The 25,897-nt window shown below is 46.4% G+C and overlaps 1 protein-coding gene and 1 non-coding gene across 9 annotated transcripts in view; both read right to left on the minus strand.

Annotated features, from left to right (window-relative positions):
• The window catches only part of SERGEF (secretion regulating guanine nucleotide exchange factor), a 217,111-nt gene that overhangs the window by 44,200 nt on the left and 147,014 nt on the right, over positions 1-25,897 (minus strand). The window lies entirely within an intron of this gene.
• LOC113915565 lies at positions 8,712-8,814 on the minus strand. The gene has a single exon (XR_003517716.1). It is a non-coding gene; the product is annotated as a U6 spliceosomal RNA (small nuclear RNA).

Genomic DNA, 25,897 nt, shown 5'->3' on the forward strand with positions numbered 1-25,897 from the left:
TTCTTTAAGATCACACCGCTCCCTTGCTTAAAGCCCTTCAGTGGCTTCCCACTAATTCTAGAAAAAAAAAAAAAATCCAAACTCTTCTGTGGCCTCCAAGGCCCAACATGATCCAGCTCACGCTCTCTGATCTAATGGCTCCTCCCTCTGGCACACTGCGTCCCAGCCATCCTGATCTCCATTTTATTCCTCGAATGGCCAAGCCCTTTCCAACACTGGGTCTTTGTTCTCATGGCTCTCTCAGCCTGGAATGCTCTTGCCCTGCCTTTTCATTTGAGATCTCAGCTCAAAATGTCACCTCCTCAAAGAGTCCTTCCCTGACTATTCTACACAAAATGCACAAAGTATCTTCCAGCTACTCTCCATCCCAGAGCTCTATTTATTTCATTCATGGTACTTAAAATCTAAAATCGTCTTATTTATTTTTTTTGTCATGGACCTCTCACACTACACTCTGAGTTCCATGAAAGACAGACCTTCCTCCTTCACTACCATAGCCACTTAACACGGGGCCTGGCTGAAAGCAGGTGCTGAGGGGCTGGAGGCTGGGGTGGCTCAGTCGGTTAAGACTCTTGATTTCGGCTCAGGGCATGATCTCAGGGTCGTGAGCTCGAGCACCACGCCAGGCTCTGCGCTCAGCGTGGAGTCTGCTTGTCCCTCTCCCTCTGCTCCTCCCCCCACTCACACTCTTTCTCAAATAAATATGTAAATCTTGAAAAAAAAAAGTAGGTGCTGCATAAATAAATTTTTATTGAAAGCCAAATGAGTACATTTACGAGAATCCCCAAAGACAGGGCTCCTATTTTTTACCCCTGACCTACTGCATACTCCTCTTAAACATTAAATTATGATAAGCTGGAGAACATGATGCTGGGAGTCAGGAGACCTGGATTCTAGGTCACTTCCATGTGTGGCCCCTCGTGAAACACAACACAACAACCTGAAAGATCCAGGCAGGATGCCAAAATAAGGAAAACAACTTGTATTTGCCTTAGAGAAAGTCAGGAAAGGGGAGAGCCCTGCATCTGGAGAGGCCAGAACAGGCTTTAGCGTTCCAGAACACGCCCTGGAACAAATGTCAGGGGTGTGGTGCAGCATGCCAGGGGAGGATGGTGTTTCCTGAACTGGCAAAAGACTAAACAGGCGGAATCTGACAGGGAACTCAGATCAGAGGCTGCAAGTGGCCCCTGGGGAGTTGGCGGGGTGTGATAAAGAAAGCTAGGGAGAGGACTTCAGCATGATCTCAGCTTCTAAATGTATTAAACGGGATGCAGTGGAAAGACGGCTGGATTGGGACGCAGAGGGGGAACTACAGAAGGCAAAGGAGCTCTGACTGAGCACCTCCTCCACTGCAGGCTCTGTGGTAGGCAGTGCACCCACATGACCTCATCCGGTCCTCGTAATCACCCTCCCAGAGAGGGAGCAATATTCACATTTTATAGAGAAACTGAGGCGCAGACAAGTTACTTTAGCTCTGAATTTCAGGATGCTTCTCCACAAAATGGGTCATAATAAAACCCATCTCACAGGTCTAGTGTGCGAAAGCAGGGAGATGGAGTGGGAGACCACCTACATCGCACCAGGTGCTTTGTCAATTTTACTGTTACTATTAATATTAATAACCACTTATAATATCAATCACTAGCTTGAGCAAGGTCACACGGCTCATGAACATCAGAGGTGAGATGCAAATGCTGGATGGGGTTTTCACTGTCAGGCTGCCCCGTAGAAGACCAGGAATTGAAACATAACTTTGGCAATAATTAGCTGCGTGACCTCAGACAAACTATTGCACCTTGCAAGAACCATGCTCCCTTCCTCTGAATAAAGAGGCCAAGAACTCCAGCTACAGAGCCTGCAGGGAGGCTGGACGAGTAAATAACCAGTGAACATAACTCTGCCTTGTGTATGCAGTTGGGAACCATGATATCCGTGATAAGTACCCCAAATGGGGACAAGTGTCTTCAGGTTGGCATGATTCAAGTGTGTTACATGGTGACACATAAACCCAGAGCCCTGCCTGGAGTGCCAAGGATTTGCCGGCAGCAAATGGCCTTGAGTTTACAACAACTATATTAGCTCCATTCAGAGGCTAGTCTATAGCTTGTTAATGCTCCCCTGGAAAATAAAAAACAGTGTGAACTTCCTAAGACACCATCAGAAACCTGCTACAGGATTTTATCCAATACATTAGGAAAAGAACTCCTCATAAAATCAGCTTTAGAATAGAGCTGGCGTGAAAAAGGGACATAGCCAGAATTCTTAAGGGGGTTGAACTGCAAGCAATGTGCCACCTTCGGCACCTGAAAGGATTTTCTGGGGGCACCTGGGTGGCTCAGTCGTTAAGCGTCTGCCTTCGGCTCAGGTCATGATCCTGGGGTCCTGGGATCGAGTCCCACATGGGGCTCTCTGCTCGGCAAGGGGCCTGCTTCTCCCTCTCCCACTCTCCCTGCTTGTGTTCCCTCTCTCGCTGTCTCTCTGTCAAGTAAAAAAAAAAATCTTGAAAGGATTTTCTGTAATGAAAACTGAGTGAGTTCTTTGGGGAAACTTAAGCCAGGTGGGCTGCTTGCTGAGCGGGTGTCTCCTCAGGCAGAAACAGGACAGTGTGTCCCTGCCCACTCCAGGCTGCCAGGGAGCTGACACATGCCCTGCATATGTGCTCTGGGGAGCAATAAATATTCTGAGCAGAGCATGCAGATCCAGGCCATGCACGCACACCAAAGAGTTGACAGCTGATTGGAGGTACCGCAGGCTTCGCCCTTTCTTACATCCTGGGGTGCTGGCTGCGAAGCTTAACTCATTTGACCCTGGTACATACACAACTCTGCAAGGCATCATGGACCTGGTTTGGCAGACTGGGAGAAGAAGGTGCAGAGACCAACTCACCCAAATCACACAGCTAGAAGAAGTGGAACTAGGATTTAGCCGAGGTGCTTCTGAGTTCAAGGGCCCTTCAGGTCCTTGACAGACCTACTCGTCAAGATGAAAGGCAAAGCCAGGAATCAGAGAATCTGAAGGGATGCAATTCTCACCCCACCATCCTACCCTGGAAGGCAGTCTCTCTGTCCCACCTGACACATGGTCAACCCTCCGCAGGGACATGTCCCCTAACAGGGGCTTACCATCTGCTCCCATTGTAAGAGGTTCTTTGTTCCACTAACACAGAGAAGGTCAGCTTTCCTTGAGTACCTGACTTGGCATAGTTTTTCCCCTCCCTCACTGCATGTTAAATACACTAGAGGATTTTTAAAAGGACGCCTATGCTCCCTTTCATGATGGTAATCACTCATGTAGCTCAGGAGTTCAGATTCTCGCCAGGCAAACATGTTCTTAGAGCACGTATCTATTCCACTTGGGTATTCATAAAGTCTATCACGCAGTGCCAAGACTGGCTGCGTCACTCCGCTGCTCCCCTCCCACGACACCCGCCCCCCCGGCCCTTGCTGGGTGAACTTTCTCGACCATTCCACGGAAGGACACAAAGCCTGCTCTGCCCCTTCTCTCTCCTCACAGGGACGCAGAGAGATGCTCTCAGACAACAAATCAGAGCACATGGCACAGGCGTGAGGTGGGTGGTGGGGCTCAGACTGCCCAGCTGAGCCCCATTCAAAGTGAAAAACTGGCATTGATGTAGTTACTGTCTAGGGAGACTCTGCAAAAGACAGGAGGCCTAGATACAGACCTGGGAGTCACAGCTGCAGAGGGAGCCCCCGACAAACCAACTCTCTGAACTCAAGGACATGCCCCCTTGATAAAATTCAGCAGCTCAGCATCCTGGAGATTTAGTGTTCAGAGAAAGGTCAGCATCCTGCTGGCATCTTTATGATCACAAGAACAGCAATGCCAAATGGGTTCTGGGGATGTCACTTCCCAAAGAACCAGGGGTCCTTTCTGACTTGGCATTGTGCCTGCCACATCGTAGATATATATTAAGAACAAATATTTTAATAATAAATGAATGAAGAAATGAATAAAAGAACACACATCAAACACAAATACCTCACACACAGATTTGGGGAAAAAAGCACCTCAAACGACATGCATCAATATCTGAACTGTTTCCCCTGAAGAAGCAGACTCTACCCAGACTGTTCATGGGTCAGACTTCATAGGCTGAATTCTCTCATGTGTCCCTTTTCAGGATATTCTGGTAAGGAAACAGAACCACGAGGACCCACCATGGGTCAGACTTCATAGGCTGAATTCTCTCATGTGTCTCTTTTCAGGATATTCTGGTAAGGAAACAGAACCACGAGGGGAAGCAAACCAGGTGTCCTCAGACCAACTGGACTAAAACAAGCCTGACCCCCACAGAGGCCGGATCTGGGTCAGACTGCCCAAAGGCATTCCAAGGCCACTGTGTCCTAACACGGATGGCCCTGAGCATGGAACATCTGTGCTTGGATGTCTAAAAGGCACCTCAAACGCAGTGTGTTCAGATTCTCAAATCGAGAGATCTCTACCCAAACCACGTTTTCTTCCATCTTTTTTGTTTTTTTAAGCTTAGAATGGCAGGAAACCTGGTGGTTGTTTTTTTTTTTTAATTTTTTATTTAAATTCAATTTCATTAACATATAGTGTATTATTAGTTTCAGGGGTAGAATTTAGCAATTCATCAGTTGCATATAACCCCCAGTGCTCTTTACATCACATGTCCTCTTTAATGCCCATCACCCAGTTACCCCAACCTCCTCGCATCTCCCCTCCAGCAACCCTCCGTTTGTTCCCTATAGTTAAGAGTCTCTTATGGTTTGTCTCCCTCTCAGTTTTTATCTTATGTTATTTTCCTTCCCTTCTCCTATGTTCATCTTTTTGTTTCTTAAATTCCACATATGAGTGAAATCATGTATTTGTCTTTCTCTGACTTACTTCGCTTAGCATAATACCCTCTAGTTCCATCCACACCATTGTAAATGGCAAGATTTCATCCTTTTTGATGGCTGAGTAATATTCCTCTGTGTGTGTGTGTGTGTGTGTGTGTGTGTGTGTGTGTGTGTGTGTGTGTGTACCACATCTTCTTTATCCATTCATTTGTTGATGGACATCTGGCCTCTTTCCATATTTTGGTTATTATGGACATTGCTGCTATAAACATTAGGGTACATGTGTACCCTAATGTTTAAGGTACATGCCCCTTCGAATCATTATTTTTGTATCCTTTGGATAAATACCTAGTAGTGCAAACTGCTGGGTCATAGGGTAGCTCTATTTTTAACTTTTTGAAGAATCTTCATACTGTTTTCCAGAGTGGCTGCACCAGCTTGCATTCCCACCAGTGTAAGAGGGTTCCCCTTTCTGCACATCCTAACATGTCTTTTCCTGACTTGTTAATTTTAGCCATTCTGAGGTGTGAGGTGGTAGCTCGTTGTGGTTTTCATTTGTATTTCCCTGATGCTGAGTGATGTTGAGCATTTTTTCATGTGTCTGTTGGCCATTTCTATGTCTTCTTTGTGGATAAATGCCTGTTCATGTCTTCTGCCTATTCCTTGACTGGATTTTTTGTTTTTTGAGTGTTGAGTTTGATAAGTTGTTCTTTATAATCTTTCCTCATAGCTATAACTAAGCCATTAAGTCCTGCAATTCTACCTCCTAAATATCTCAACCCCCCTCATCCCCTCATCTCTGCCATCACTACTCCAGCTCTGCCCAACATTATTTCTCACTGGGACAAATGCAAAGCCTACTCTGAATTCATTTCCCCACAACCACTCATGTACCCTTCAACCCATTCTGAAGATCACTGTCAAAAAGATCTCTTGTAAATACCAAATTGGTCATATCGCTCTCCACATGTGCAACACACACATATTTTGCTCCAAAGCCTTGAATGGTCCCAACGCTATTAGAATTAAAGAAAAAAAAATCCTCAACAAGGCCCTGATTTCCCTTTCCAGCTTCTTCTCTTCCCTGCTCTCTACACTCAAGAAATACTGAGTCTCTCAGTTCTCTAAAAGCACTATGCTGCCTCTCATCTTGCAGGCCATGTTGGTACATATGCCTAGAAAGCTTTCTCCCCAACCCCACCCACTCCCTTCACCTCATAAAACTCCTAATGACCCTTCAGATCTCAGCTCAGATGTCACTTCCTCAGCAAATAGGTCAGGATCCCTGTTATATGCTCTCATGGCAGCTTGTCCCATTCTCTCATAGCATTTATCCTAGTTTGTAATTTTACATGACTGGTGCAACTAGTTCAATAGCTCCATGCATGTGGTATTCATGCAGTCCTCCTCATACTATGGGGTGTACATTATTAATCCTATTTTGCTGAAGAAGAAACTGAGACTCAGGGAGCTGGCTAAAACATGGTAGGACCAGGATTTACACCTCAGTCTGACTCTAAAGTCTCTAGTCTTAATTACCACCTGCTGCCCAGTAAAATGGAGCTAATCATACCTACTTATAGTGATGTCATGAAAATTCCAGCACAGTAGGCACTGGGTAAGGGGTGGCTGTTATGATTATTGTGGTGCTGGAGGAATTGTGGGGTGATCATTTACCATTTTGCCCAGGAGAGAGCTAATCTGATTGCCTTTCTGGGGCTGAAACAGTTGGACTTGGTTTGAAAAAGAGACTTTTATGAAAAGCAGCATGCTGTGGCAGTTCCAACACCGAGGATGTGGAAAGGGGAGCTGATGTGCTAACAAAACCAACCCTAAGATCTCTGGCCCCGGGAACTAACCATTCTGAATGAACTCGGGTTTCTCACGGTAAGCCCAGACATTGGGCCTGCATGGGGAATCCAAACCTACAATAGTTCCTTGAATTTCTTTTGCTACTTCTTTTTCTATGTCCCTGGAGCAGAGTAAAAGAGAGAACACACTGCGTTTGGAGTCAGATTCCAAGTCTGAATTCTGACGTATCACGGGCTAAGCAAGCAGGGATCCACCAAGGTGCCTGGGCCTCAGTCAGAGCCTCAGGGTCCCAGGAAGCCAGGAGACGACAAAGGACCACATGTCATTCTCTCGACCTGCTTAGGGATGATCCACTCTTCTGAGTCCCCCCTTTTCCTGTCACTCACCTGTGACCATGTAAAGGAAGAAAGCAGCCAAAGGAAATGAGTTCCTACTGTATGTCAAGAACTTTTACATGCATATTCTGATGTAGTAAGTTAATCCTCACAAATATCGTGAGCAATAAGAGCTATTATTCTCATTTTATAACAAAGGAAAGTGCATTTTAAAGAGATTAAATGACCTAGGGCAAATCACTACACAGTAAGAGGTGAAAGAGATTCAAATCCAGTTTTGTTAGGTTCTGAAATCTGTATTTCTATTTACCATATCAACAGACTAAGAAACCTGAGTGTACAGGAAGAATTCTGGAAATTACTTGGATGTGCAGAGTGGTAGTGAAGCCCATTTGTTCCTTCCTTCCGTTTACTAAGCACCTCCTTTGTGCCTGACATTGTGCTGGAGCCAGCGATATAGAGGTGGGCAAGATATGGCCCCTGCTCTCAGAGGGTCACAGTATAGTGAGGGAGGCTCGCCAGGGAAGAAAGCCTAAGACAACATCAGAAAACTGAGCAAGAGAGAGAAGGCAGAGGATTCTAAAACATCAGAACCAGATGGGGTTCTTGGAAGACAACTACTCAAAACCTGTCTGCATCACCTGGAATCACCTGGCTGAATCACCTGGAATCACGTGGAAGATTATTAGAACTAAAAATTTCCAAGTATTCAATTCCCAGTTCCACAAATGTGCAAGTGGGCCCGGGAATCAGTACATTTCACCATTATCCTGAGTGGTTTGGTAGAACTGGCTCCCAGTCTGACTCAGGTAAGTCCAACCCCTCACTTGACAGGTATGAGAGCAGACGGGCACAAAGGGAACATGACTAACCCAAGGACACACAAGAGCCCATGCTTCAGACTCAGGTCTCCAGCTCCCAGCCAAATGACTTGAAGTCATTTTTCAAAACTTCAGAATGATTTACTTTTAAGCATTACATATGCATTTATAAATGCCCATAGGACATATTTTATGCACATGTATAGGTAGTTCTTTCAGGGCAACGTTATGTGCCTACTGGAAAAATAGTTTCTACAAAAGCACAGTGTGGAAAATAACACAGATCAATTTAGAAGACTAAAATAGACATACAGAATGGATATAGGTTTTCATAATCAAAACCAGTATTCTCCGCCCTCTTCTACCTCTAACCACCTCCATCCTAGGGGAGGGCTACAGGGCAATAAACTTGATAAATTAATCAAGGACAGTGCTTCAAGGTATGGGTTCCCAGACTGTGATGAAGGGAAGGGAAAAGCAACAGACAAACAAGCACTCCAGGTTGGCTAAAGCCTTGCTATACCTACAGCATCTTTCTCCACCCAGGAGGGGACATTCTGGTCACTGAAAAATTGCTGAGCCTCCTGCTCCTGACTTCTCCACAGGCAGCTCAATTCCCTTACATCCCTTGAATATCAGAAAGATCCTCTGTTCTTCCAGCCTTAGATTCCTTCCACCGGATACATGTAGGTGACAGGCAAAGGTCAGAGGTATAGAGGTTCTGAGGCTTGAGGGGAGGCAGGCCTTTCTGCAGGTGTTCTGTGAGCTCACTGAGCTACTGCTCACTAGCCACCTCCACTGGGTCTCCTTCTTTTTCAGTTTCACTGAGGTTTGCCCAGACTGCTTGTTGGAGCACTCTGACAGCAAACTCTGCATGCTCTGCCTCAATTTCCTCACATCCTACTTTGTGGTGGTCTTGCCCGATTCCAATCCCATTTACCAATATGCGTGTCATCCTTGGGCAGGGGCCCTGCTAACCTTCTCTGTGTCATTCCAATTTTAGCGTATGTGCTGCCAAAGCAAGCCCCCAATTCCATCACCTTCTGAGGCCCAGCTACCACAGCCACAGCTAACCCTTCCTCTTCCACTCGCAGGCCCCAGGCTCCGCAGAAGCAGTGGTTAGAGAGGCAGGTAGGAGAGACTCAGCAGAGTTCTGTTAGAGAAGCTAAATGCAGAAAGGGTTCCAAGGAGGGGTGCAACAGCAGTGCTGGGTGGGGAGGGGGCCTCAGGAGGACTGGAGGAGAGACGGACTCAGCTCCCTGGCCTCCCCACCCTGGCTCTGTCACTGATATGCCAGGCAAGTCACACCCTTCTTTTAGCCTCATTTTTCTCATCTGTAAGTGAAGAAATTGAATTAGCTTGTGTCCATGGTTCCCATCCAGATTCTGAAATTCTATTTTTCTCTTTTTGGCATTGGATACAAATGACTAAGATTGACACTATGACTCAATAATAAATGTTTCTAACCCAGAACTACAGATCCTGAAATCTGAGAGCTAGAAGAGATTGACCCATCCAGTTTTTTCTTTCCTACCCATTTGATGATAAGGAAATTAAGGCCCAGAGAGGGGACTATAAATTCTCTGAGGGTTGGGACTATCTGTCTCATTCCCCACTGTATGCCTGGCGTATTTTCAAAATGTTTGTTGAATGAATGAATGAACAAATAACCTCCCTCCAAGGTCACGTGGCCTGGCCTGGGGGCAGGGGAAATATCCTCACTCCTTGCCTGGAGGGAGGGAGCAGGATAAGACAGAAGCCTCAGGCTGCTTCTGGCCCTTGAAGTTATGGCGCTCTCCAGCTGGAGAGCCAGAACAGAGCCAGGAACAAATTCTCAAGGCTGGTGGTGCCAGCAGCGGTTGGCCACAGAGTGGGCTTCTGCTAGAGTCCTCCGTGCTGTGCATAATGAATCACGATATGTCAATTACTACATTCTGTTAACAAGCTCGTGTCCGACTGTGCACCGCCAATGAGTGCCCTGCAATTTGCCACACATCTGTGGCAGAGCAAGTGGGGCAGAGGATTTTGAGACACTCCAGGCCCAGGGAAATCAGGTGGTCGGTTTGTTTTTGGCAACTACTGGCCGCAGTGATTGGGCAGCAGTATGTAGGGATGTACATTCTCCTTTCTAGGGAGCAGGTCTGTGTCCCGGGTACCCTTTCGTGTCCTGGAGGGAAAAGGGTGTCTGACTCAGGTAAGTCCAGCTAGAGGAAGCCGTCTCTGTACTATTTTGTCTGAAGTACCAACCAATATGGGGCAGAGGTAGAGTGGGAATTAAAAAATCCCTCCCCCCGGCCCCACATGGTTTGATGGCCTGATCATCTATTAGCAGCTCCGAAGTCACAAACAGGATTCAAAATCTGGCTCTACTGCATATGAGCTCTGTGACCTTAAGTAAGTCTCTTAATTTCTCTGTGACTCAGTTTCCGCATCTGCAAACTGGGGATAATAATACCTACTTTGCAGAGATATTTGCAAGGACTAAACGAGATAATGCATATCAAACCCAGAATAGCAGCTGGTACGTAGCGGGCGTGCAATTCACGAGCCTCCTACCACGTTCGAGATGTTTTCTGAAGGGATTCTCATCTCTGGAGGAAGACTGGGGCCAGGACCTTGGCAATCCCAGACAAGTGTGTTTCAGATGTGTGTGTGCCCCTCCGCCCCCCACCCCCGAAGTGGCTCCACGGGGACGATGACAACTGCAGTCATGTGAGGATGTCAGATGTGCCTTCCTCACCTCCACACTGGCTGCGCGAAAAGTGAAGAAGCTCCCGGTGAGAGGGGAGGCTGCTCATTGCTCAGGCAGCACCGCTGCAGCCCCTGACCTACTTTCTTACTAAAAATAGCCCCTCTTAGGTCACTGCCGCAAACTGAATTCCACTGCTTCACTGCACCCCGGAAGCAGGTGGGTGGGCGTCAGAGCACATTTGGTGAGCCCGAGCCCGAGCCCCCGCCTCTGCGGCACGTGGCTGCCCACTACGCACGCTGATCCCACACAGCTGCGCGCCGGCCGCCGGCTCCTGGGCCCACCCCGCCCCACGCCGCTGTCTGCGCACAGCAGGGCTGAGCCTTGGGGGGCGCGGAGGGAGACAAGGGGCGCTGACTGCACTTCCAGTTCCTGGCCTCAACTATGAGCTCCACTGCGTTCTTGTTACTTTACCTTGAGCAAGACACTTAACTTTCCTTTGCCTCGGTCTCCTCATCCATAAAAGGGAGCTAATAAAACTGACCTCGAGGTATTATACAGATAAGACATGCTGCATGTAGAGGGTCGTTGGCAAAGAATAGGTGCTCGATAATGAAGCGATGACAGTTACTCTCTGCCGTCTGGCCCGCTGCGCCACAACGCCCTCGTGCTGAAGCCTCTTAGGGCAGCAGCGGCATGAGCCGCCGGACCACCCCGAAAACCAGACACAGTTCAGGCTGAAAGCTCTTTAGAGGCAGTTAGGTCAAGGGCTCCCACACATGGCTAAGCATCACAGTACCAAAGTGGCTTGTGAACAATACCGATTCCTGGGGCACCTGGGTGGCTCCGTCAGTTAAACGTCTGACTCTTGATTTCGGCTCAGGTCATGAGATCCAGCCCCACATTGGGCTCCATGCTCAGCTCAGAGTCCGCTTGGGATTCTCTCTCTCTCTCTCTCTCTCTCCTCTGCCCCTCCCCACCACTCTCTCTCTCTAATAAATAAATAAATCTCCAAACAAACTAAACAAACAAACCAATACCGATTCCAGGTCTTTGCCCTGGATTTTGGGATTCAGGACACCTGTCTGGGGACACGGGAATCTGCATTTTAATAAGCTTTCCAGGTATCTGTGATGCACTGCCAGGTTTGAGAAACTTTGAGTTAAGCCAATCACCTCCTTAAAAATAAATGCGTAGGGGCGCCTGGGTGGCTCAGTCATTAAGCGTCTGCCTTCAGCTCGGGTCATGATCCCGGGGTCCTGGGATCGAGCCCCCCATCAGGCTCCCTGCTCTGCGGGAGGCCTGCTTCTCCCTCTCGCTCACCCCTGCTTGTGTTCCCTCTCTCTGTCTCTGTGTTTCTCTGTCAAATAAATGGATAAAATCTTTAAAAAAAAAAACAAATGCGTAAATGAATTATTGTTATTTGTCCTCCATTATAAGGATAATGAATGGCCATTATAAAATATGCATAAAACATGGAAAAGTAAAAAGTGAAAAACAATTCAACCAACATGTATTGAGTACCCACTAAATGCCAGGCCCTCTGCTAAGCAGTGGGGATTTGGCAATAGCACAGTTCTGACCAGGATGCCTGGGTGGTTCAGTCGGTTAAGTGTTTGCCTTCGGCTCAGGTCATGATCCCAGGGTCCTGGGATCAAGTTTCACATTGGGCTCCTTGCTCAGCAGGGAGCCTGTTTCTCCCTCTGCCTGCCGTTCCCCCTGCTTGTGCTCTCTCTCTTTCTCTGACAAATAAATAAAATCTTACACACACACACACACACACACACACACACACACACACACACACACACAGTTCTGACCCTCAAGGGGCATCCAGTCTATGTGTAGAGACAAAAATAGACATGGAAAACTAATACACGTGTTAGCGCTTTCTTACAAAATCTACAGAAACAGAGATGAAGGCGTAATTTACTTTTTCTAGGAAGTCAGGGAAATTTAAAACTGGCTTGGAAGGAGAGTAAGTATTCACCCGCTGGCCAAGGGAGGAAAGGGCATTGCAGAAGGAATAAACAGGACATACAAAAGCACGCACAGTGTTTGTTGGGAAAATGTCCTACGGTCACCATATATGGCAAATGATGGCACAGGGGTAGCTGGTGTGAGTGACTGTGGCTAGATCATTAAGGATCCTGGATGACATCAACATTGTTGCCTACATTGGGAAGTATGATTTTTCCCACTACATTTTTTTTTTTTAAGATTTTATTTATTTGACAGAGAGAGACACAGCGAGAGAGGGAACACAAGCAGGGGGAGTGGGAGAGGGAGAAGCAGGCTTCCCGCTGAGCAGGGAGTCCGATGTGGGGCTCGATCCCAGGACCCTGGGATCGTGACCTGGGATCATGACCTGAGCCGAAGGCAGACGCTTAACAACCGAGCCACCCAGTAGTGCCCCACTACATTTTTTTTTATAGATGCCTTTTTGGTTTCATTCTTACATGACCAATGCTGGTACTCTTAGTAAATACTGCAAATTAGTCAAGGAGATGAACCATAATTTATCCAATCCCAATTATCAGACATTTAGGCAGCTTCTAGTTTTACTAAATTGTACAAACACCATGATGAGCCTCTTTAACCATAAAGCTGTTTCCATATTTAAGGTCTTTCCTTAGGAGACAATTCCAGGATATGAATTAATAAGTGAAACTGAATGGGCATCTTCAAGGCTCTTGATTAATAGTTCCAAAGGATTTTCCAAAAGTGGTCTGTTTTTGTAAATGAGGAGGTAAGGCCCAAAGAAGTTATATGTCTTGTCCAAGTCACACTGTTGAATGGGGGTGGAACCAAGAGCAATACCTGAGTCTCCTAACTCCTAGCCCAGCGTCCTTTCTTTTACATCACATTGCCTTCCTACAGATGAGGGCTGAAAGCAATAAGATCTATTCAGCCAATGCCTGTGATCACTTCTAACTAAGGATTTTAGGTTAGCAATGTACATGGGTAGGATATTAAAGCAATATGTATGTTTATGCACAATACACATGTGAAGCTCTATATGAAAGTCTATTTTTCTAACCTTATCATGTATGCTCCCCCTGCAATTTCAGTTTCTGTTCTAACCAAGCCAAGTGTATCTTACACTGTCTTACCTCTGTACCTTTGATCCTACATGAAATGTCTCCTGTTCACCTATTGAAATTCTATGCATATTTTAAAAAGACAGACCTACATGATCCAAAAAGCATTTCCAGACTGTGGGCATTTACCACCATAATACCCATATATGATACTTATTTTATTGCTTTGTACTACCTCTGGTATTGATGTAAAATTATTTAAGTTTATCTCCAAATAAAAGTCTGTCTCAGGCCTCTCTTATTAGAGGTAAAGCAAAAAACCCCGCACCCTCCTAAAGTGAATGAGAATGGATTCACTTAAAAAGGCACTTCTAGAATTTGATGGGCTCAAGACAGGTCAGTCTCCTACTCTGTATCTTCCGTATTGCTACCGCAGACAGACATCTGGGTAGACTGGAAAGGATGGGAAGACTAATAGTGCCCACATGCGGAGCACCTACCCTGACCAGGCACGGTGCCGATGGCTTCACATGCATTACTTAGAACGACCATAAAATAATCCCAGCAAGGGAAATGATTATTCTTGCCATTTTACAGATGAGTAATGGTGGGACCTGCAAGACTGATACTTGCTCAAAGGTCAACACCATTAGAAAGTGTCAGAACTGGGATTTAAACCCAAGTATGTCTGACTCAAAGAACCTGTTTTTTTTTTTCTTCTCTGCTTTACTACACTGTCTTGGCAAATGTCATTTCAATTCCGGCTCTGCTGTGATCCATCTCTACGGTCCCCAGTGAGGATTCAAGCTGAGTCCTAGCTTTCTCACCTGCGAGATGAGGATAATTATCTCTCCATCCTGTTCTCCCTCCCAGCGCACGCGCGCGCGCGCACACACACACACACACAGCTGTTGCCATGACTGAATGATACGAGTGTCAGAGATCCAGACAGACATACAATTAAAGTCGTGAACATTACAACGGGTCATTATGACAATGGCTGGAGACCCTCCAAGATCCTCTGTCATTTAAGAAGGATTTACTGACACTCACTAGACAGCTTCTCCTAGCTCCAGAAAGTGATTGGTGGCAAAGCATTTCATAATGATCTGCAACAAGACCTGAAACCAAGAAGTTAATACTCAGAAATTCCATTAGACAAAATGCTGCGTTTGTGGAGCACTCTAGGGAATCGTGGTTTCCCAGGACATTTTCCTGCTCCATCATTTATATATATGTATATGTACACAAACCTGTGTGTGCACACATACACATCTTTTACCAGCAGCCCGTTTCCAGAAAGCAGGATTCGGCAGAAGGAAGACTGGGCTCAGACTCCCCCACCACCAGGGGGCCGGTTATAAATGGGTTTGGGACATTAATTCCAGTTTTGCAGAGGCTTCTGGTACAATGTCAGGAGACCCAGCTGGGGTGTCAGGAGAGCTGGCTTATAATTCAGGTTCTGCACTTACTAGTTGTATAACCTTGGGCAAGATCCGTGACCTCTCAGCCTCCATTTTCTTTCAGGAAAACAGGGATAATGCCTTATCCTAGACAAATGAGTTAACCTCCCCGGACTGCTGTTTGCTCTGCTCTAAGACAATGCCCCAGTTACAATGTGTCATGGGCTCACTGTGTGCCTGGTCCTGTGCTGAGGCTCTGCAAGCATTCTTTCACGCATCCTCACCCTCCTAGGAGATGGGGACTATTATCTCTATTTGATAGATGTAGAAGCCTACACTCAGAGGAGCTCAGTCATCTGCCCCAGGTCACCTGCGTGCGGCTGCAGAGTTAGGATTCAAACCCCCGTCTCTTTGATTTGAAACCCTCTCCTCTTCACCATCAAACCAAATTCTTGCCTACCAGGGAGCTGTTGCAGGTGACATGAAATAACATTTATTACTGTAACGTGTGCATCTTGAGAATGGAGGGGAGGGACAGGAACTGCGGGAGAAATATTTGATGTTGTGCTCCCCAAATTCACGAAGTCAGCCGCACAGTGAACATGGGCAGGGCTGATGGATGAAATCCTCACAAGCTGTAATAGCCAGAGAGCTGAAGGCCGGTTTAGCAATGAGAAAGCCCTCCTGAAGACCAGGACAAAGTGCTCCTGTCCGAGCATCAGCACGGCTTCTTCGAAGCTCATGATGTCCAAGGCGACCATGCTAGACACAGAGGAGGAGGAAGGTGTGACTCTGAAGGCGGGATAGCCCCCTCCCCACCCTCACCCCGACCCCCCACTCTTGCACTGAAAGGATGAAGGGACACTTGAGGCAGACACCACATTTTTAAACCTTAGGCAGCATTGAGCTAAAAATAGAGCTGTGAGTCAAGTGTCTATTACTGAGCCTCTGCCTCTGCACTCTGGAAATCAGACCATTTCACTCCTCATCAACCCCACCATCCCAAGGCGCTCATTGCCACAACTCAGAGACTCGGGGAAGTAAGCGTTACTGAGAGTCTAATGAGCACCTGCTATCATGCTGGGCCCTCTGCCATCTCCTCTGAGCTGCATGACAACCCTGTGAGGCAGGTCTTATCAACTCCCATTTTATAGATGAGGACACTGAGGCTCAGGTTGGCATGAGGACTTGTCCAGGGTCACTCGGCTTGTAAGTGGTGATGCTGGGAACAGAACCCAGGTGAGTCTGGATCCGGAACTCATGCTCTTTCAAATATACATGCCTGCTACATTTTAAAGAAAGAAGGTGAGCTTCACTTAGGTCTAGTGACTGATGAAAGCAACAGGGCTATCCAATTCACCTTATGGCTCTGGGAAGGACGTAGCAAAGCAGCCGTTTGCATGATTCACTCCTGTGACTGACAAGAAGACTCCTCTTTTATAGCTTTTGCAGCTGCTCAATCTACGTGGCCACCCCACGCCCTCCAGCCGGCTCGGGGAGGGGGGTGGAATTCTTTATATATAAGAATGTTGGTGGCCTCCTGCCTCAACGCATGATCGTCAGACTTTTAAGTGATAAGAATGCCAAAAATCATAATAAAGGACAAGAGGAGTCAGGGTCGGGGGAAGATAGCAAGAGAGGATTTTCTGAAAAGCAGGGTTGTTGGTACAAACACAACAGAATAACCCCCAAAGTTTATGAAAACACTTTCTTAGCAATTTCTTCATCCGATGCTCCTAACACCCTGGGAGGTAAGTGTCAGAATCTCCATTTTATAGGTGATGAAAATGTGGTTCCAAAAGATTAAGGTCTAAGGTCCCAGGTCAGACAGAGGCTGGGACAAGAACCTATGTCTCCTAATTCCCATCCAGGGCTTCCCCCAACCCACCCACTCCTTAAAGTTGTGAAGACAGAAATCTGTGAGGCCTGTAAAAGAAAAACCCTGTAGTCTCGCTCCCCTGAACGACAGGAACAGTGAGGGTCAGGGCCAGAGAGAAGCAGCATAATGTCTGAAAGTCTAGGCTTGGGAATCAGAACCTTTTTTCAAATCTCACCTTAGATATCTACTAATTGTGTGACCCTGGGCAAGTTACTTGATCTCTCTGCCTTGACTTCTTCACTTGTTGTGGTGGTTTTTTAAGATTTATTTGAGAGAGAGAGAGAGAGAGAGTGTGTGAGTGGGGGGAGAGGTAGAGGGAGAGAATCTTCAAGCAGACTCCCTGCTGAATATGGAGGCCGATGTGGGGCTCAATCTCACAACCCTGAGATCATGACCTGAGCCAAAACCAAGAGCCGGATGCTCAACCGACTAAGCCACCCAGGCACCCCTTGACTTCCTCACTTGTAAAATGTGGCTAATAATAGTACCTATCTCACACGGTTGTGGTATCAAATAAAAAAGAAAAACAAACAATATATGCCCAGTGCCTGGCACCAAGGCAAACACCTGGTAAGAGTTAATTGTCACTGCTTTCATCATTATCGTCATGAAGGAAGGTGCCCAGCACACTGCTTGGCCCACAGGAGGTACTCAGTGAATACTGTCCCATCTCCTTCCCCGTACTCCCACACCTCCCAGGGCAGAAACTCCCCATCCATTATCTTTAGACCTGTTGAGAGGAAGTCTAGGGTTGGAAGTTGGGAGAACAGAGGGTGCTTCTTCCCAGGCAGCCTGATTGGGCCGGCCTCGTTTTCTGGGGCAGTGAGCTGCTACATGAAGTCATTAGTCATACTTCGTGCTACATGCTTTCAAGTCACTCCCCAGACTTTAGTGATTCCATCCTGGATTTTCCTCAAGGAGACAGAGCCCTCATGTGTATGGGCTCCTCCTGAGGACCAAACCCTCAAAATAGCTTCTTGACATCTAAGGAGAAAGTCTTGCAGGCTGGGCAGATCCCTGCAAAACATGGCGAGGAAAGCCATTTCTGCCCGGGGCCAAACTATTACAGTGGCAGGAATAATCACAGGATGGCCACATCAATGTAACAGTATCGAAGGCATGACGAAACCATGCCCTAGAGCAGGGCCACTTAGCAAAAACACCATCCATATAGACATGAAGAAAAAACTACTTAGGTAGTCCTGCTTCACTTACCTTTCTCTACAGAAACTACCTGACCTCTCCAAAGAGTTAAAAGTCTTCATCCCAATCTCCTACCAGGTCATTCTATTTGGATGTTCCATAGGCATCGCACACTCAGTTATGCTCAAAAATACATTCGTCACCTTGCCTCTAGCCTGCTCTTTCCTCTTTCCATGTATTTCCCCTCTCGGTCAATGATGGCACATCCACTCAGTCTACCGAGCAGATCACTGGATACCATCCACGATCCTGCCCGTTTTTCTCCTTCCTTTCTCAAGCCTGTTCAAACTGTGTCACTGAATCCCAATAGGCTGAGCTTGGTCTTTCAAATCTCTTACTTTCTATCTCAGTTTCTCAGTTTGCCGCTACTCATTTCAGGTCCTCATCCCCCTTAAGGTAATGCTCTGGCTTCTCTACTCATCTCTCTGCTTCCAGGCCCTCTCCCCTTCAACTCAGCCACCGTCCTGTCCCCAGAATGATTTAAAATACAATTTGGACCATGTAACAGTCAGTTTTATGTGGCATGTGTACCCAGTTATTCAATCAAACACTAACCTAGGTGTTGCTGTGAAGATATTCTGCAGATGTGATTAACATCTGTAATAAATTGGCTTTATGCAGAAATTCTTCCAGATGATCTGGGTGGGCCTGATCCAATCAGTTGAAAGGCCTTAAGAAGAAGTGACCCCTTTTGCAGTTTGTCTTCACAACGGCTCCATTGCTTGTCCCACTGACAGTTTAAAGGCAACATAACCATCAAGTTCATCTTCTCCCCTCTGTCCACATCTCTGCTGCCATGGCTGGCTCCTTGGCCTTGACCTCACTGCAGGCTGACCAGGAATCAGCTAGGCAGTTACACCCAAGACTCAGAACTTCTACCATTAGGCCTGCTCTTAACATTTATACCCAGTTAAATGTTACTTTGTTGGCTTTAACTCATATTTCCACCCTTGTTTTGTTCCTGATTTTGTTATTCTTTGCATACCCTCCCAATTTTCTGATATCTCAGAAAGTGGAACACTCATTCTTCTCTGCCTTCATGGGGGCAGTCTGAGGCTGGAAACTTTGGCAGCCATAAGAGATCCCTTTGCAGGTCTTATCAATCTACTACTGAATAATCTGGGAGAGTATCACCCACTTATTATGAATCCACCACGATGGATATCTAGCCCCTCACAATGTAGAGTATCCAGGACAATGCTCTTCTCCTTGAGCAAGTTACTTAACCTCTCTGTGCCTTAGTTTCCCCATCTGTGAAACAAGCATACAACTACCTACCTTACGTTTAATGTAAAGAATCAATCAATAATCCATATAAAATGTATAAAACCATACATGGTCCATGGTAAGGACCAATAATGTCAGCTATTACTGTTATTATGGTCAATAAATATTTGAGAGTTGGTAATTTGCTGTGTTGATTTATTTTCCCTTACCTTCCCCCAAACCTGAGTTATTGAAGTCTTTACCTTTTTTTTAAAGATTTTATTTACTTATTTATTTGACAGAGAGACACAGCAAGAGAGGGAACACAACCAGGGGGAGTGGGAGAGGGAGAAGCAGGCTTCCCGCTGAGCAGGGAGCCTGATGCGGGGCTTGATCCCAGGACCCTGGGATCATGACCTGAGCTGAAGGCAGACGCTAAATGACTGAGCCACTGAGGTGCCCCTCTTTTTTTTTTTTTTTTAACTGCAATTGAGTTCATATAGCAACCCCTGAGAGAGCCTCAAACCCTGGAGAATGAAAGGAAACAGGACTACTTTCTGTATTGTACTGGGCTGCATGTGAGCTACTGCAGAGAAGGGAAACAGAGGACACGATGTGTCTAGTGGGGACAAGCAGTAGAAGTCCGCCAGAAGTGAGCCGAGTGAAGGACTCCCCATGCCACGGCTGCCATGTCACAGTGACAAGGGTGGGGCCTTTGGAGCTCATCTCCAATGTTGCTGATGCTCTGTCTCCAAGGTGTGGTGATGCCAGCTGGAGTCAAGACTTGGGAGCTGTCATCCTGGGCTTAGCCTCTGACTTGCTGTGTGACTTTGGGCAAATCATTTCCACACTTAGGCCTTCATTTCCTCTTTTGTGGGGATTAGGCCATCTCTAAAGTCTCCTCTACCTTTAAAGTATGTGGTTCTATGACCCCGGGCCTCTTCTTAGATTAGAGCAGCTAAAATTCTGCTCCCCTCCCTCAGGAAGGCAGGCCCCTCCCACAGTAGAAGCCCATAAACATTTGGCCATCCACTCCATTTGGAAAATTAAAATGCATTTGCCCAAAAGTCCCTATCATTTTACTTGGGGTTTTAGTTGTTGTTTGCCTTCTGTTATGTATTGCCATTTGCTGAATTTTTTACAAGTCAGTTCCCAACTGATGGAAATAAATTTTCTTCATATGCAGAATTTATCTAAGAGGTGTTGCCTGAATAAAATGAACAGACTCACAGAACTCACAAAACCCACCATCGCAAAGGCCCCGGTGTGGAGGCTCCCACTCTGGGTGGCTTACCTTCCATCGATACGTGGCCTGCCTTGCAGTCTCTGGGCCACTCTGGGGCCACTTCCTCTGCCCTTTGCAGCTGTGGGCTACAAAAGCGAGCTACGAACTTCCCACTAATCAGGGCAGACTGAGCCCAGGCTTTTATCTCTACTCCCTTCCAAAGCCCCATTTAACCGACTGGAAAAAACTAAAGAAAGTATAAATCCATCAAGGAAAGGAAAATAGAAGGAGAGACAACAGCAGACAAAATAGCACAACACATTTCAGATGAAGAAGAGATGAAGGAGGTAACTAACTTCTTAGAGTGGAGCTGGCTGCAGCCCACTGCGGGCTGAAGGGGACAGTGAAAATGGAACCCACTTTTCTTACAAAACTTGGGGAAGCCTCAGGACTGAGAGGCACCAAGTGCCTTTGAAAGTGGGATAAAGACAGAGCTGAAATCAGAGGGACTGGCTGAAAGCATATATATGGGATGGTTAGGTTCTCAGATTCTTCCCAACATTCACAACCAGGCAACCTACTTCCTAAGTGAGCACTAGATATTTGTTCTCTGGAGAAACTGACCCAGGGAGGCCCTGGACTCAGGGAAAAAAACAAAAACAAACAAACAAACAAACAAAAAAACAGATGCACCGGATGGTGGGAGTGACGATAAGGATGAAATAAACAGTTTCAGTGACAATCTGTGTACGAGGAATGGGATCCCAAGTCTCCTTCCTCCATCGTGTTCCAGAAAGTCAACAGCCAGGCATATATATGCCAAGGCAAGAGATTAGAAAAAAGCCCATAAATACTGATCTCTGGAGGTCCACGAATGAAAAAGCTTCCCTCACTCCTCTGCCCCTCATGCCCCTCATCTTACAAGGAAGTTGACCAGTCAGTGAGCCCTCCCCATGCATATATTGCCTCACTTAGTGTCTCACTTTCCAATATGAACAGACAGCTAAAGATCACCACGTTTCTAGAGAGGAAAACCTCTGCAACAGTCCAGGCCTCAGCACAAGACAGACTACAGCTCAAAGGAGTAGCAGGAAAGAGTTTTATAAAGGAGCCATTCACAGAGGCAGGGACAATGTTTAGGGAAACCAACAGGGATAGTTTCGTTCCCCAGGACCACTAAAGCTAGAGCTTTACCACCTCTATTTAAGTCAGTAGAGGCAAGGGAAGGTTGTGGCTAGCGGAACCAGAGAGGATGGAGTTATGGAGAGGGATGTGAGGTGGCAGGAGCTGCAGCCACAGAGCAGGGATCCAAGCTGGGGGAACAAATACCCCGACCCCACCTTTTCCCATCCTCAGATCTCCTGCTGTGCCTCTCACTAGCCGAATCCCACCAGAAGTTAGAGGGCAAGGGAACCTGCTGACGCAGGCCACAGAGATCAGTCTCCCGGGAGGCACATAACGGGGTGTAAAGAGCACATCTGGGGGGCAATAAACAACATCCAGCAAGTCTCCAATAGGTAGGACAGAACCCCAAACAGGAAAAGGAAAAAGTGGAAGAAACAGAGACAAGGCAGAGGGCAAAAGAAAACATTTTTAAAACTCTACAATATCCACTGAGAAGTAATAGATGACAAGGCTACAATATGATCAAGAACAGAAATTTTTTTTTTTAAAAAAGGACTGAAGAAGAAAGAGTGCTTAAAAATCAAAAAAGAGAGCCAAAATAAAAATTCCATTTCAAAGGTTGGAAGATCAAGTCAACGAAATTTCCTAGAAAGTGATCCAAAAAGTAAAAAGATGTCCAAGAGGAAAGAAAAACTAAGAAAATTAGAAGGTAAGTCCAGGAGATTCAATATACATCTAAGAAGTCCCAGAAAGTGAGAATTGAGACAACTAAGGAAAAAACTATAAAAAACTATTTCAAGAAAAATCTCCCAGAACTGAAGGGCATAAGCCTCCAATAGAGGGTTCAGTGAGTACCAGGACAAGGAATAAAAGATCACCCATACCAAAGCACATCATCATAAAAGTTCAAAACAATGAAGAGAAAGAGAAACTCCTAAAATTTCAAAGAGAAAAAAAAAACCCTGGTCTCATACAAAGGAACAGAAATTAGAAGAAGAAAAAAACCAGACTTCTCACTAGTAACACTAGAAGCTAGAGGACAATGGAAAACCTCCAAAAATCAGAAGGAAAAGGACTTCCAACCTTGAATCCTACATACAAACTGTCAAACAACTGTGAAAACAGAGTACATGTATTTTCAGAATTCAAGGAATCAAAAAATTTATCTCCATCTACTCTTTCTTAGGGAGCTACTGGAACATGCGCTCCACCAAAGTAAGAGACGAATCTCAAGAAGGAGGAAGACAGGGAGCAGATGAAACAGGGTTTAACACAGGAGAGCAGTAAAGAGAAGTCACAGGGTAACAGCTGTGAGGCCTGGGGTAAGTATTTCAGATGGAACCAGGAGGCAGGGCTCTGGGGTGGGGTGGGGGTGGGGACACTGCTAACAGACTTGACATATTTGACCATATGAAAAGAGTATCAAGAGGTGAAGAGGCGGGCACCCGGGTGGCTCAGTTGGTTAAGAGTCTGGCTCTTGATTTTTGGCTCAGGACATGATCTCAGGGTCATGAGATCAAGGCCCATGTCGGCTCCGCACTCAGCACGAGTCTGCTCGAGTTTCCCCTCCTCTGCTCCTCCCCCTGTTCATACACACTCCCACACTCTCTCTCTCTCAAATAAATAAATAAATCTTAAAAAAAGGGGGGTGAAGAGGTGTTTTACAGATATTTTGGGGGCATTTGGGAAGAATTAGTGGTTAGTATATAGAAAATCAAACAAAGGAAGAGTAAAAAACAAAACCCAACAACCAGGCAATACCCCAGAAGAAGAGAAAGTACAGTACAGGAGCCATATCATGATACCTTACTTGGCTCAGCAGTGAGAATGGTCTTTACGCTGGTCTTACTAACAGACTAATGATTTCAGTACAGTGGGAGGACGGAGAAAGAGGAAATGGGGGTGGTGGTATAAGATAATTAATTTTTATTTATATTAAGAAATCAATAGACATAATTTGCTTTATTTATTTATTTACTTATTTAGAGGGGGGAGAGAGAACGAGAGAGGGGTGGGGAGGGGCGAAGGGAGAGGGAGAGAGAGAATCTTAAGCAGACTCCACACCCAGCGCCGAGCCTGACCTGGGGCTCAATCTCACGACCCTGAGATCACGACCTAAGCTGAAATCAAGAGTTGGACACTCAACTGACTGAGCCACCCAGGCGCCCCTAAATTTTAATTTATATTAAGAAATCAATAGATATAATTTATTTTATTTAAAATTGATAAGTTAAATGAGCATTTGATTTTTAAACACAGAGGTAAATACCTGAAAAGAATTCAAAATGGCTGGCCCTGGGAATGGGCCTTGGGGTGGGAAAAGGTGAGGCAGAAACTGCCATTATTAAGCCTTTCAGTTTTGTTTACTTTTTAACTACATATATGTGTGTGTGCACACTCACATACACACACACACACACACACACACACACTATTCTGTAATAAGCAAAAAGTTATCTAATAAAAAAGCGCATGCTCCAGAGTCAGATAATCTGGTTCAAATAGTGCCACCCAGTATCAGTTGTAAGATCTTAAGACAAGATGCTTACCTTTTCTGATCCTCATTTTTCTCATGTGTAAAACAGGATTGCGGGTTATAGTGTAAGTAAGCTCCAGGCACACGTGAGTATGTAGGAGTGTATGCTAGAGCTTAGTCTGGCGCGTGACACACGGCAAGTTCCCGGAAGAGGAAGGAGATCAGTGGCACACGTGACGGTCACATCACCTTGGCTCCGCGTCAAGAGTGAAGGCTGGACCCTCTCCGCTCGCAAACATGCCCCACCAGGCAATAAGCAAAGTGAGGCCAGGGGCTATTCCCTGTGTCCTGGCAGCCCATCCACAGGGCCTAGCTTCACACTGGGCACACGGGAAGACTATTTCCACTAGTCTACGTCTGTGGCATTGACTTAAGAAGAGAGGAGCAAGATGACAAAGAGGGCCATATGGGAAGCAAGGCGAAACACCAGAAAGAGCCCTCAAGTGAGTCAGAATCAGACATGCTGAGCACCTACTCTGTGCCAAGAGAAACCACACAATTCACTCCAGTGACAAGCATTTATAGAAGTGGTTATTACCTCAATCTTCAAAGAAGTGGAACCCACAGTTCAGAGAAGGTGGCAACTTGCACATGGTCACACAGGTATGAAGCAGCAGAGCAGGAATTGGAATCCGTGGCCTCCTAACTCCAAGGCCTCAGGCTCCTTACACTATCTTACACTGCCTGGGGCAAATCAGGCAACCTTTCTGAGACTCCCTGTCCTCACCTGTGTGAATGGGACTGAACCTCCCCTGAGAACCTCTAAGCAGCGACCGTGAAAAAGGGCGGGTGAGTTGGACAGCCTTGGGCACTGTGAGCCGTGAGCACATGTCAGAAGCACTCACATCCGCACGCATGCCACACGAGGACTAAGCTGTGAGCTTCCTGTCCCTCTTAGCCTCGTGGCTGCCTTGGGAAGAGGAAAGGATTAGCCTTGAGCTGGGCCAAGGAATCTGATGGGGATTTTGGAGCCACGACGCCTGGTCGGAGCCATCAGACATCCAGTGTGCTGAAGGCCAGAAGGTCAGGAGCATCTTTCTTGTCTCAAGCAGAAAAGCACAAGCTTACCGAATTAATATCTTACAAAGCCACAAAATCAAACCCACTGCCATTCCTCTGTGATTCCTCTGTTGAAGTATATCAAAAATCAATCAAAGGAAGCGGGGGAAAAACAGGCAATTTTAACCCCAGGAAAAGAGAAAGTATAACACAGGAGCTGTGTCATGATACGTTACTGTTACCCAAGATGAAGTCCCAGCTGCTTAGCCTGTTATTCAAGACCTCTGTGACCTGGCTGCAGACATCCCACAGCCTCGTCTCCCACTGCTCTGTTCCCCTCCTGAGCCCTTCTTTCCCCCAATGTGCCATGCCTTCTTCATGCTGATCCCATCTGTTGGAATGCCTTCCACCTCCTCCACTCACCCTTTAAGACCCACCTTCAACATGATCTCTTCTGAGAAGCATTCCCTTAATGCCATGTTAGGGGCAAGGCATGACTCTATAGAAGAACAAAACCCAGAAAGTGTCAGAGCTGGAAGACACCTTGAAGATTATCTTACACAATTCTCTTCTTTTACCCATAAAGAAAAGAAGGCCCAGAGAAGGAAAGGGGCGAGCCCAAGGTGACAGCAGCTGGTCTTGCACTCAGGTCCCATGGCCCAGAGCTCTTCCTACTACGTGGTGCAGCCTCTTAATGAATCAATAAATCCATGAATGGCCAAATGGGCAAAGAGAGCATTGCTGAAGCCCTGCCCAGAGAGAACACTTTGGAATGAATAGTCACAGCTGTTCTGTGTTAA

This window comes from Zalophus californianus, chromosome 11, assembly GCF_009762305.2.
Source record: "Zalophus californianus isolate mZalCal1 chromosome 11, mZalCal1.pri.v2, whole genome shotgun sequence".
Taxonomy (NCBI): Eukaryota; Metazoa; Chordata; class Mammalia; order Carnivora; family Otariidae; genus Zalophus; species Zalophus californianus.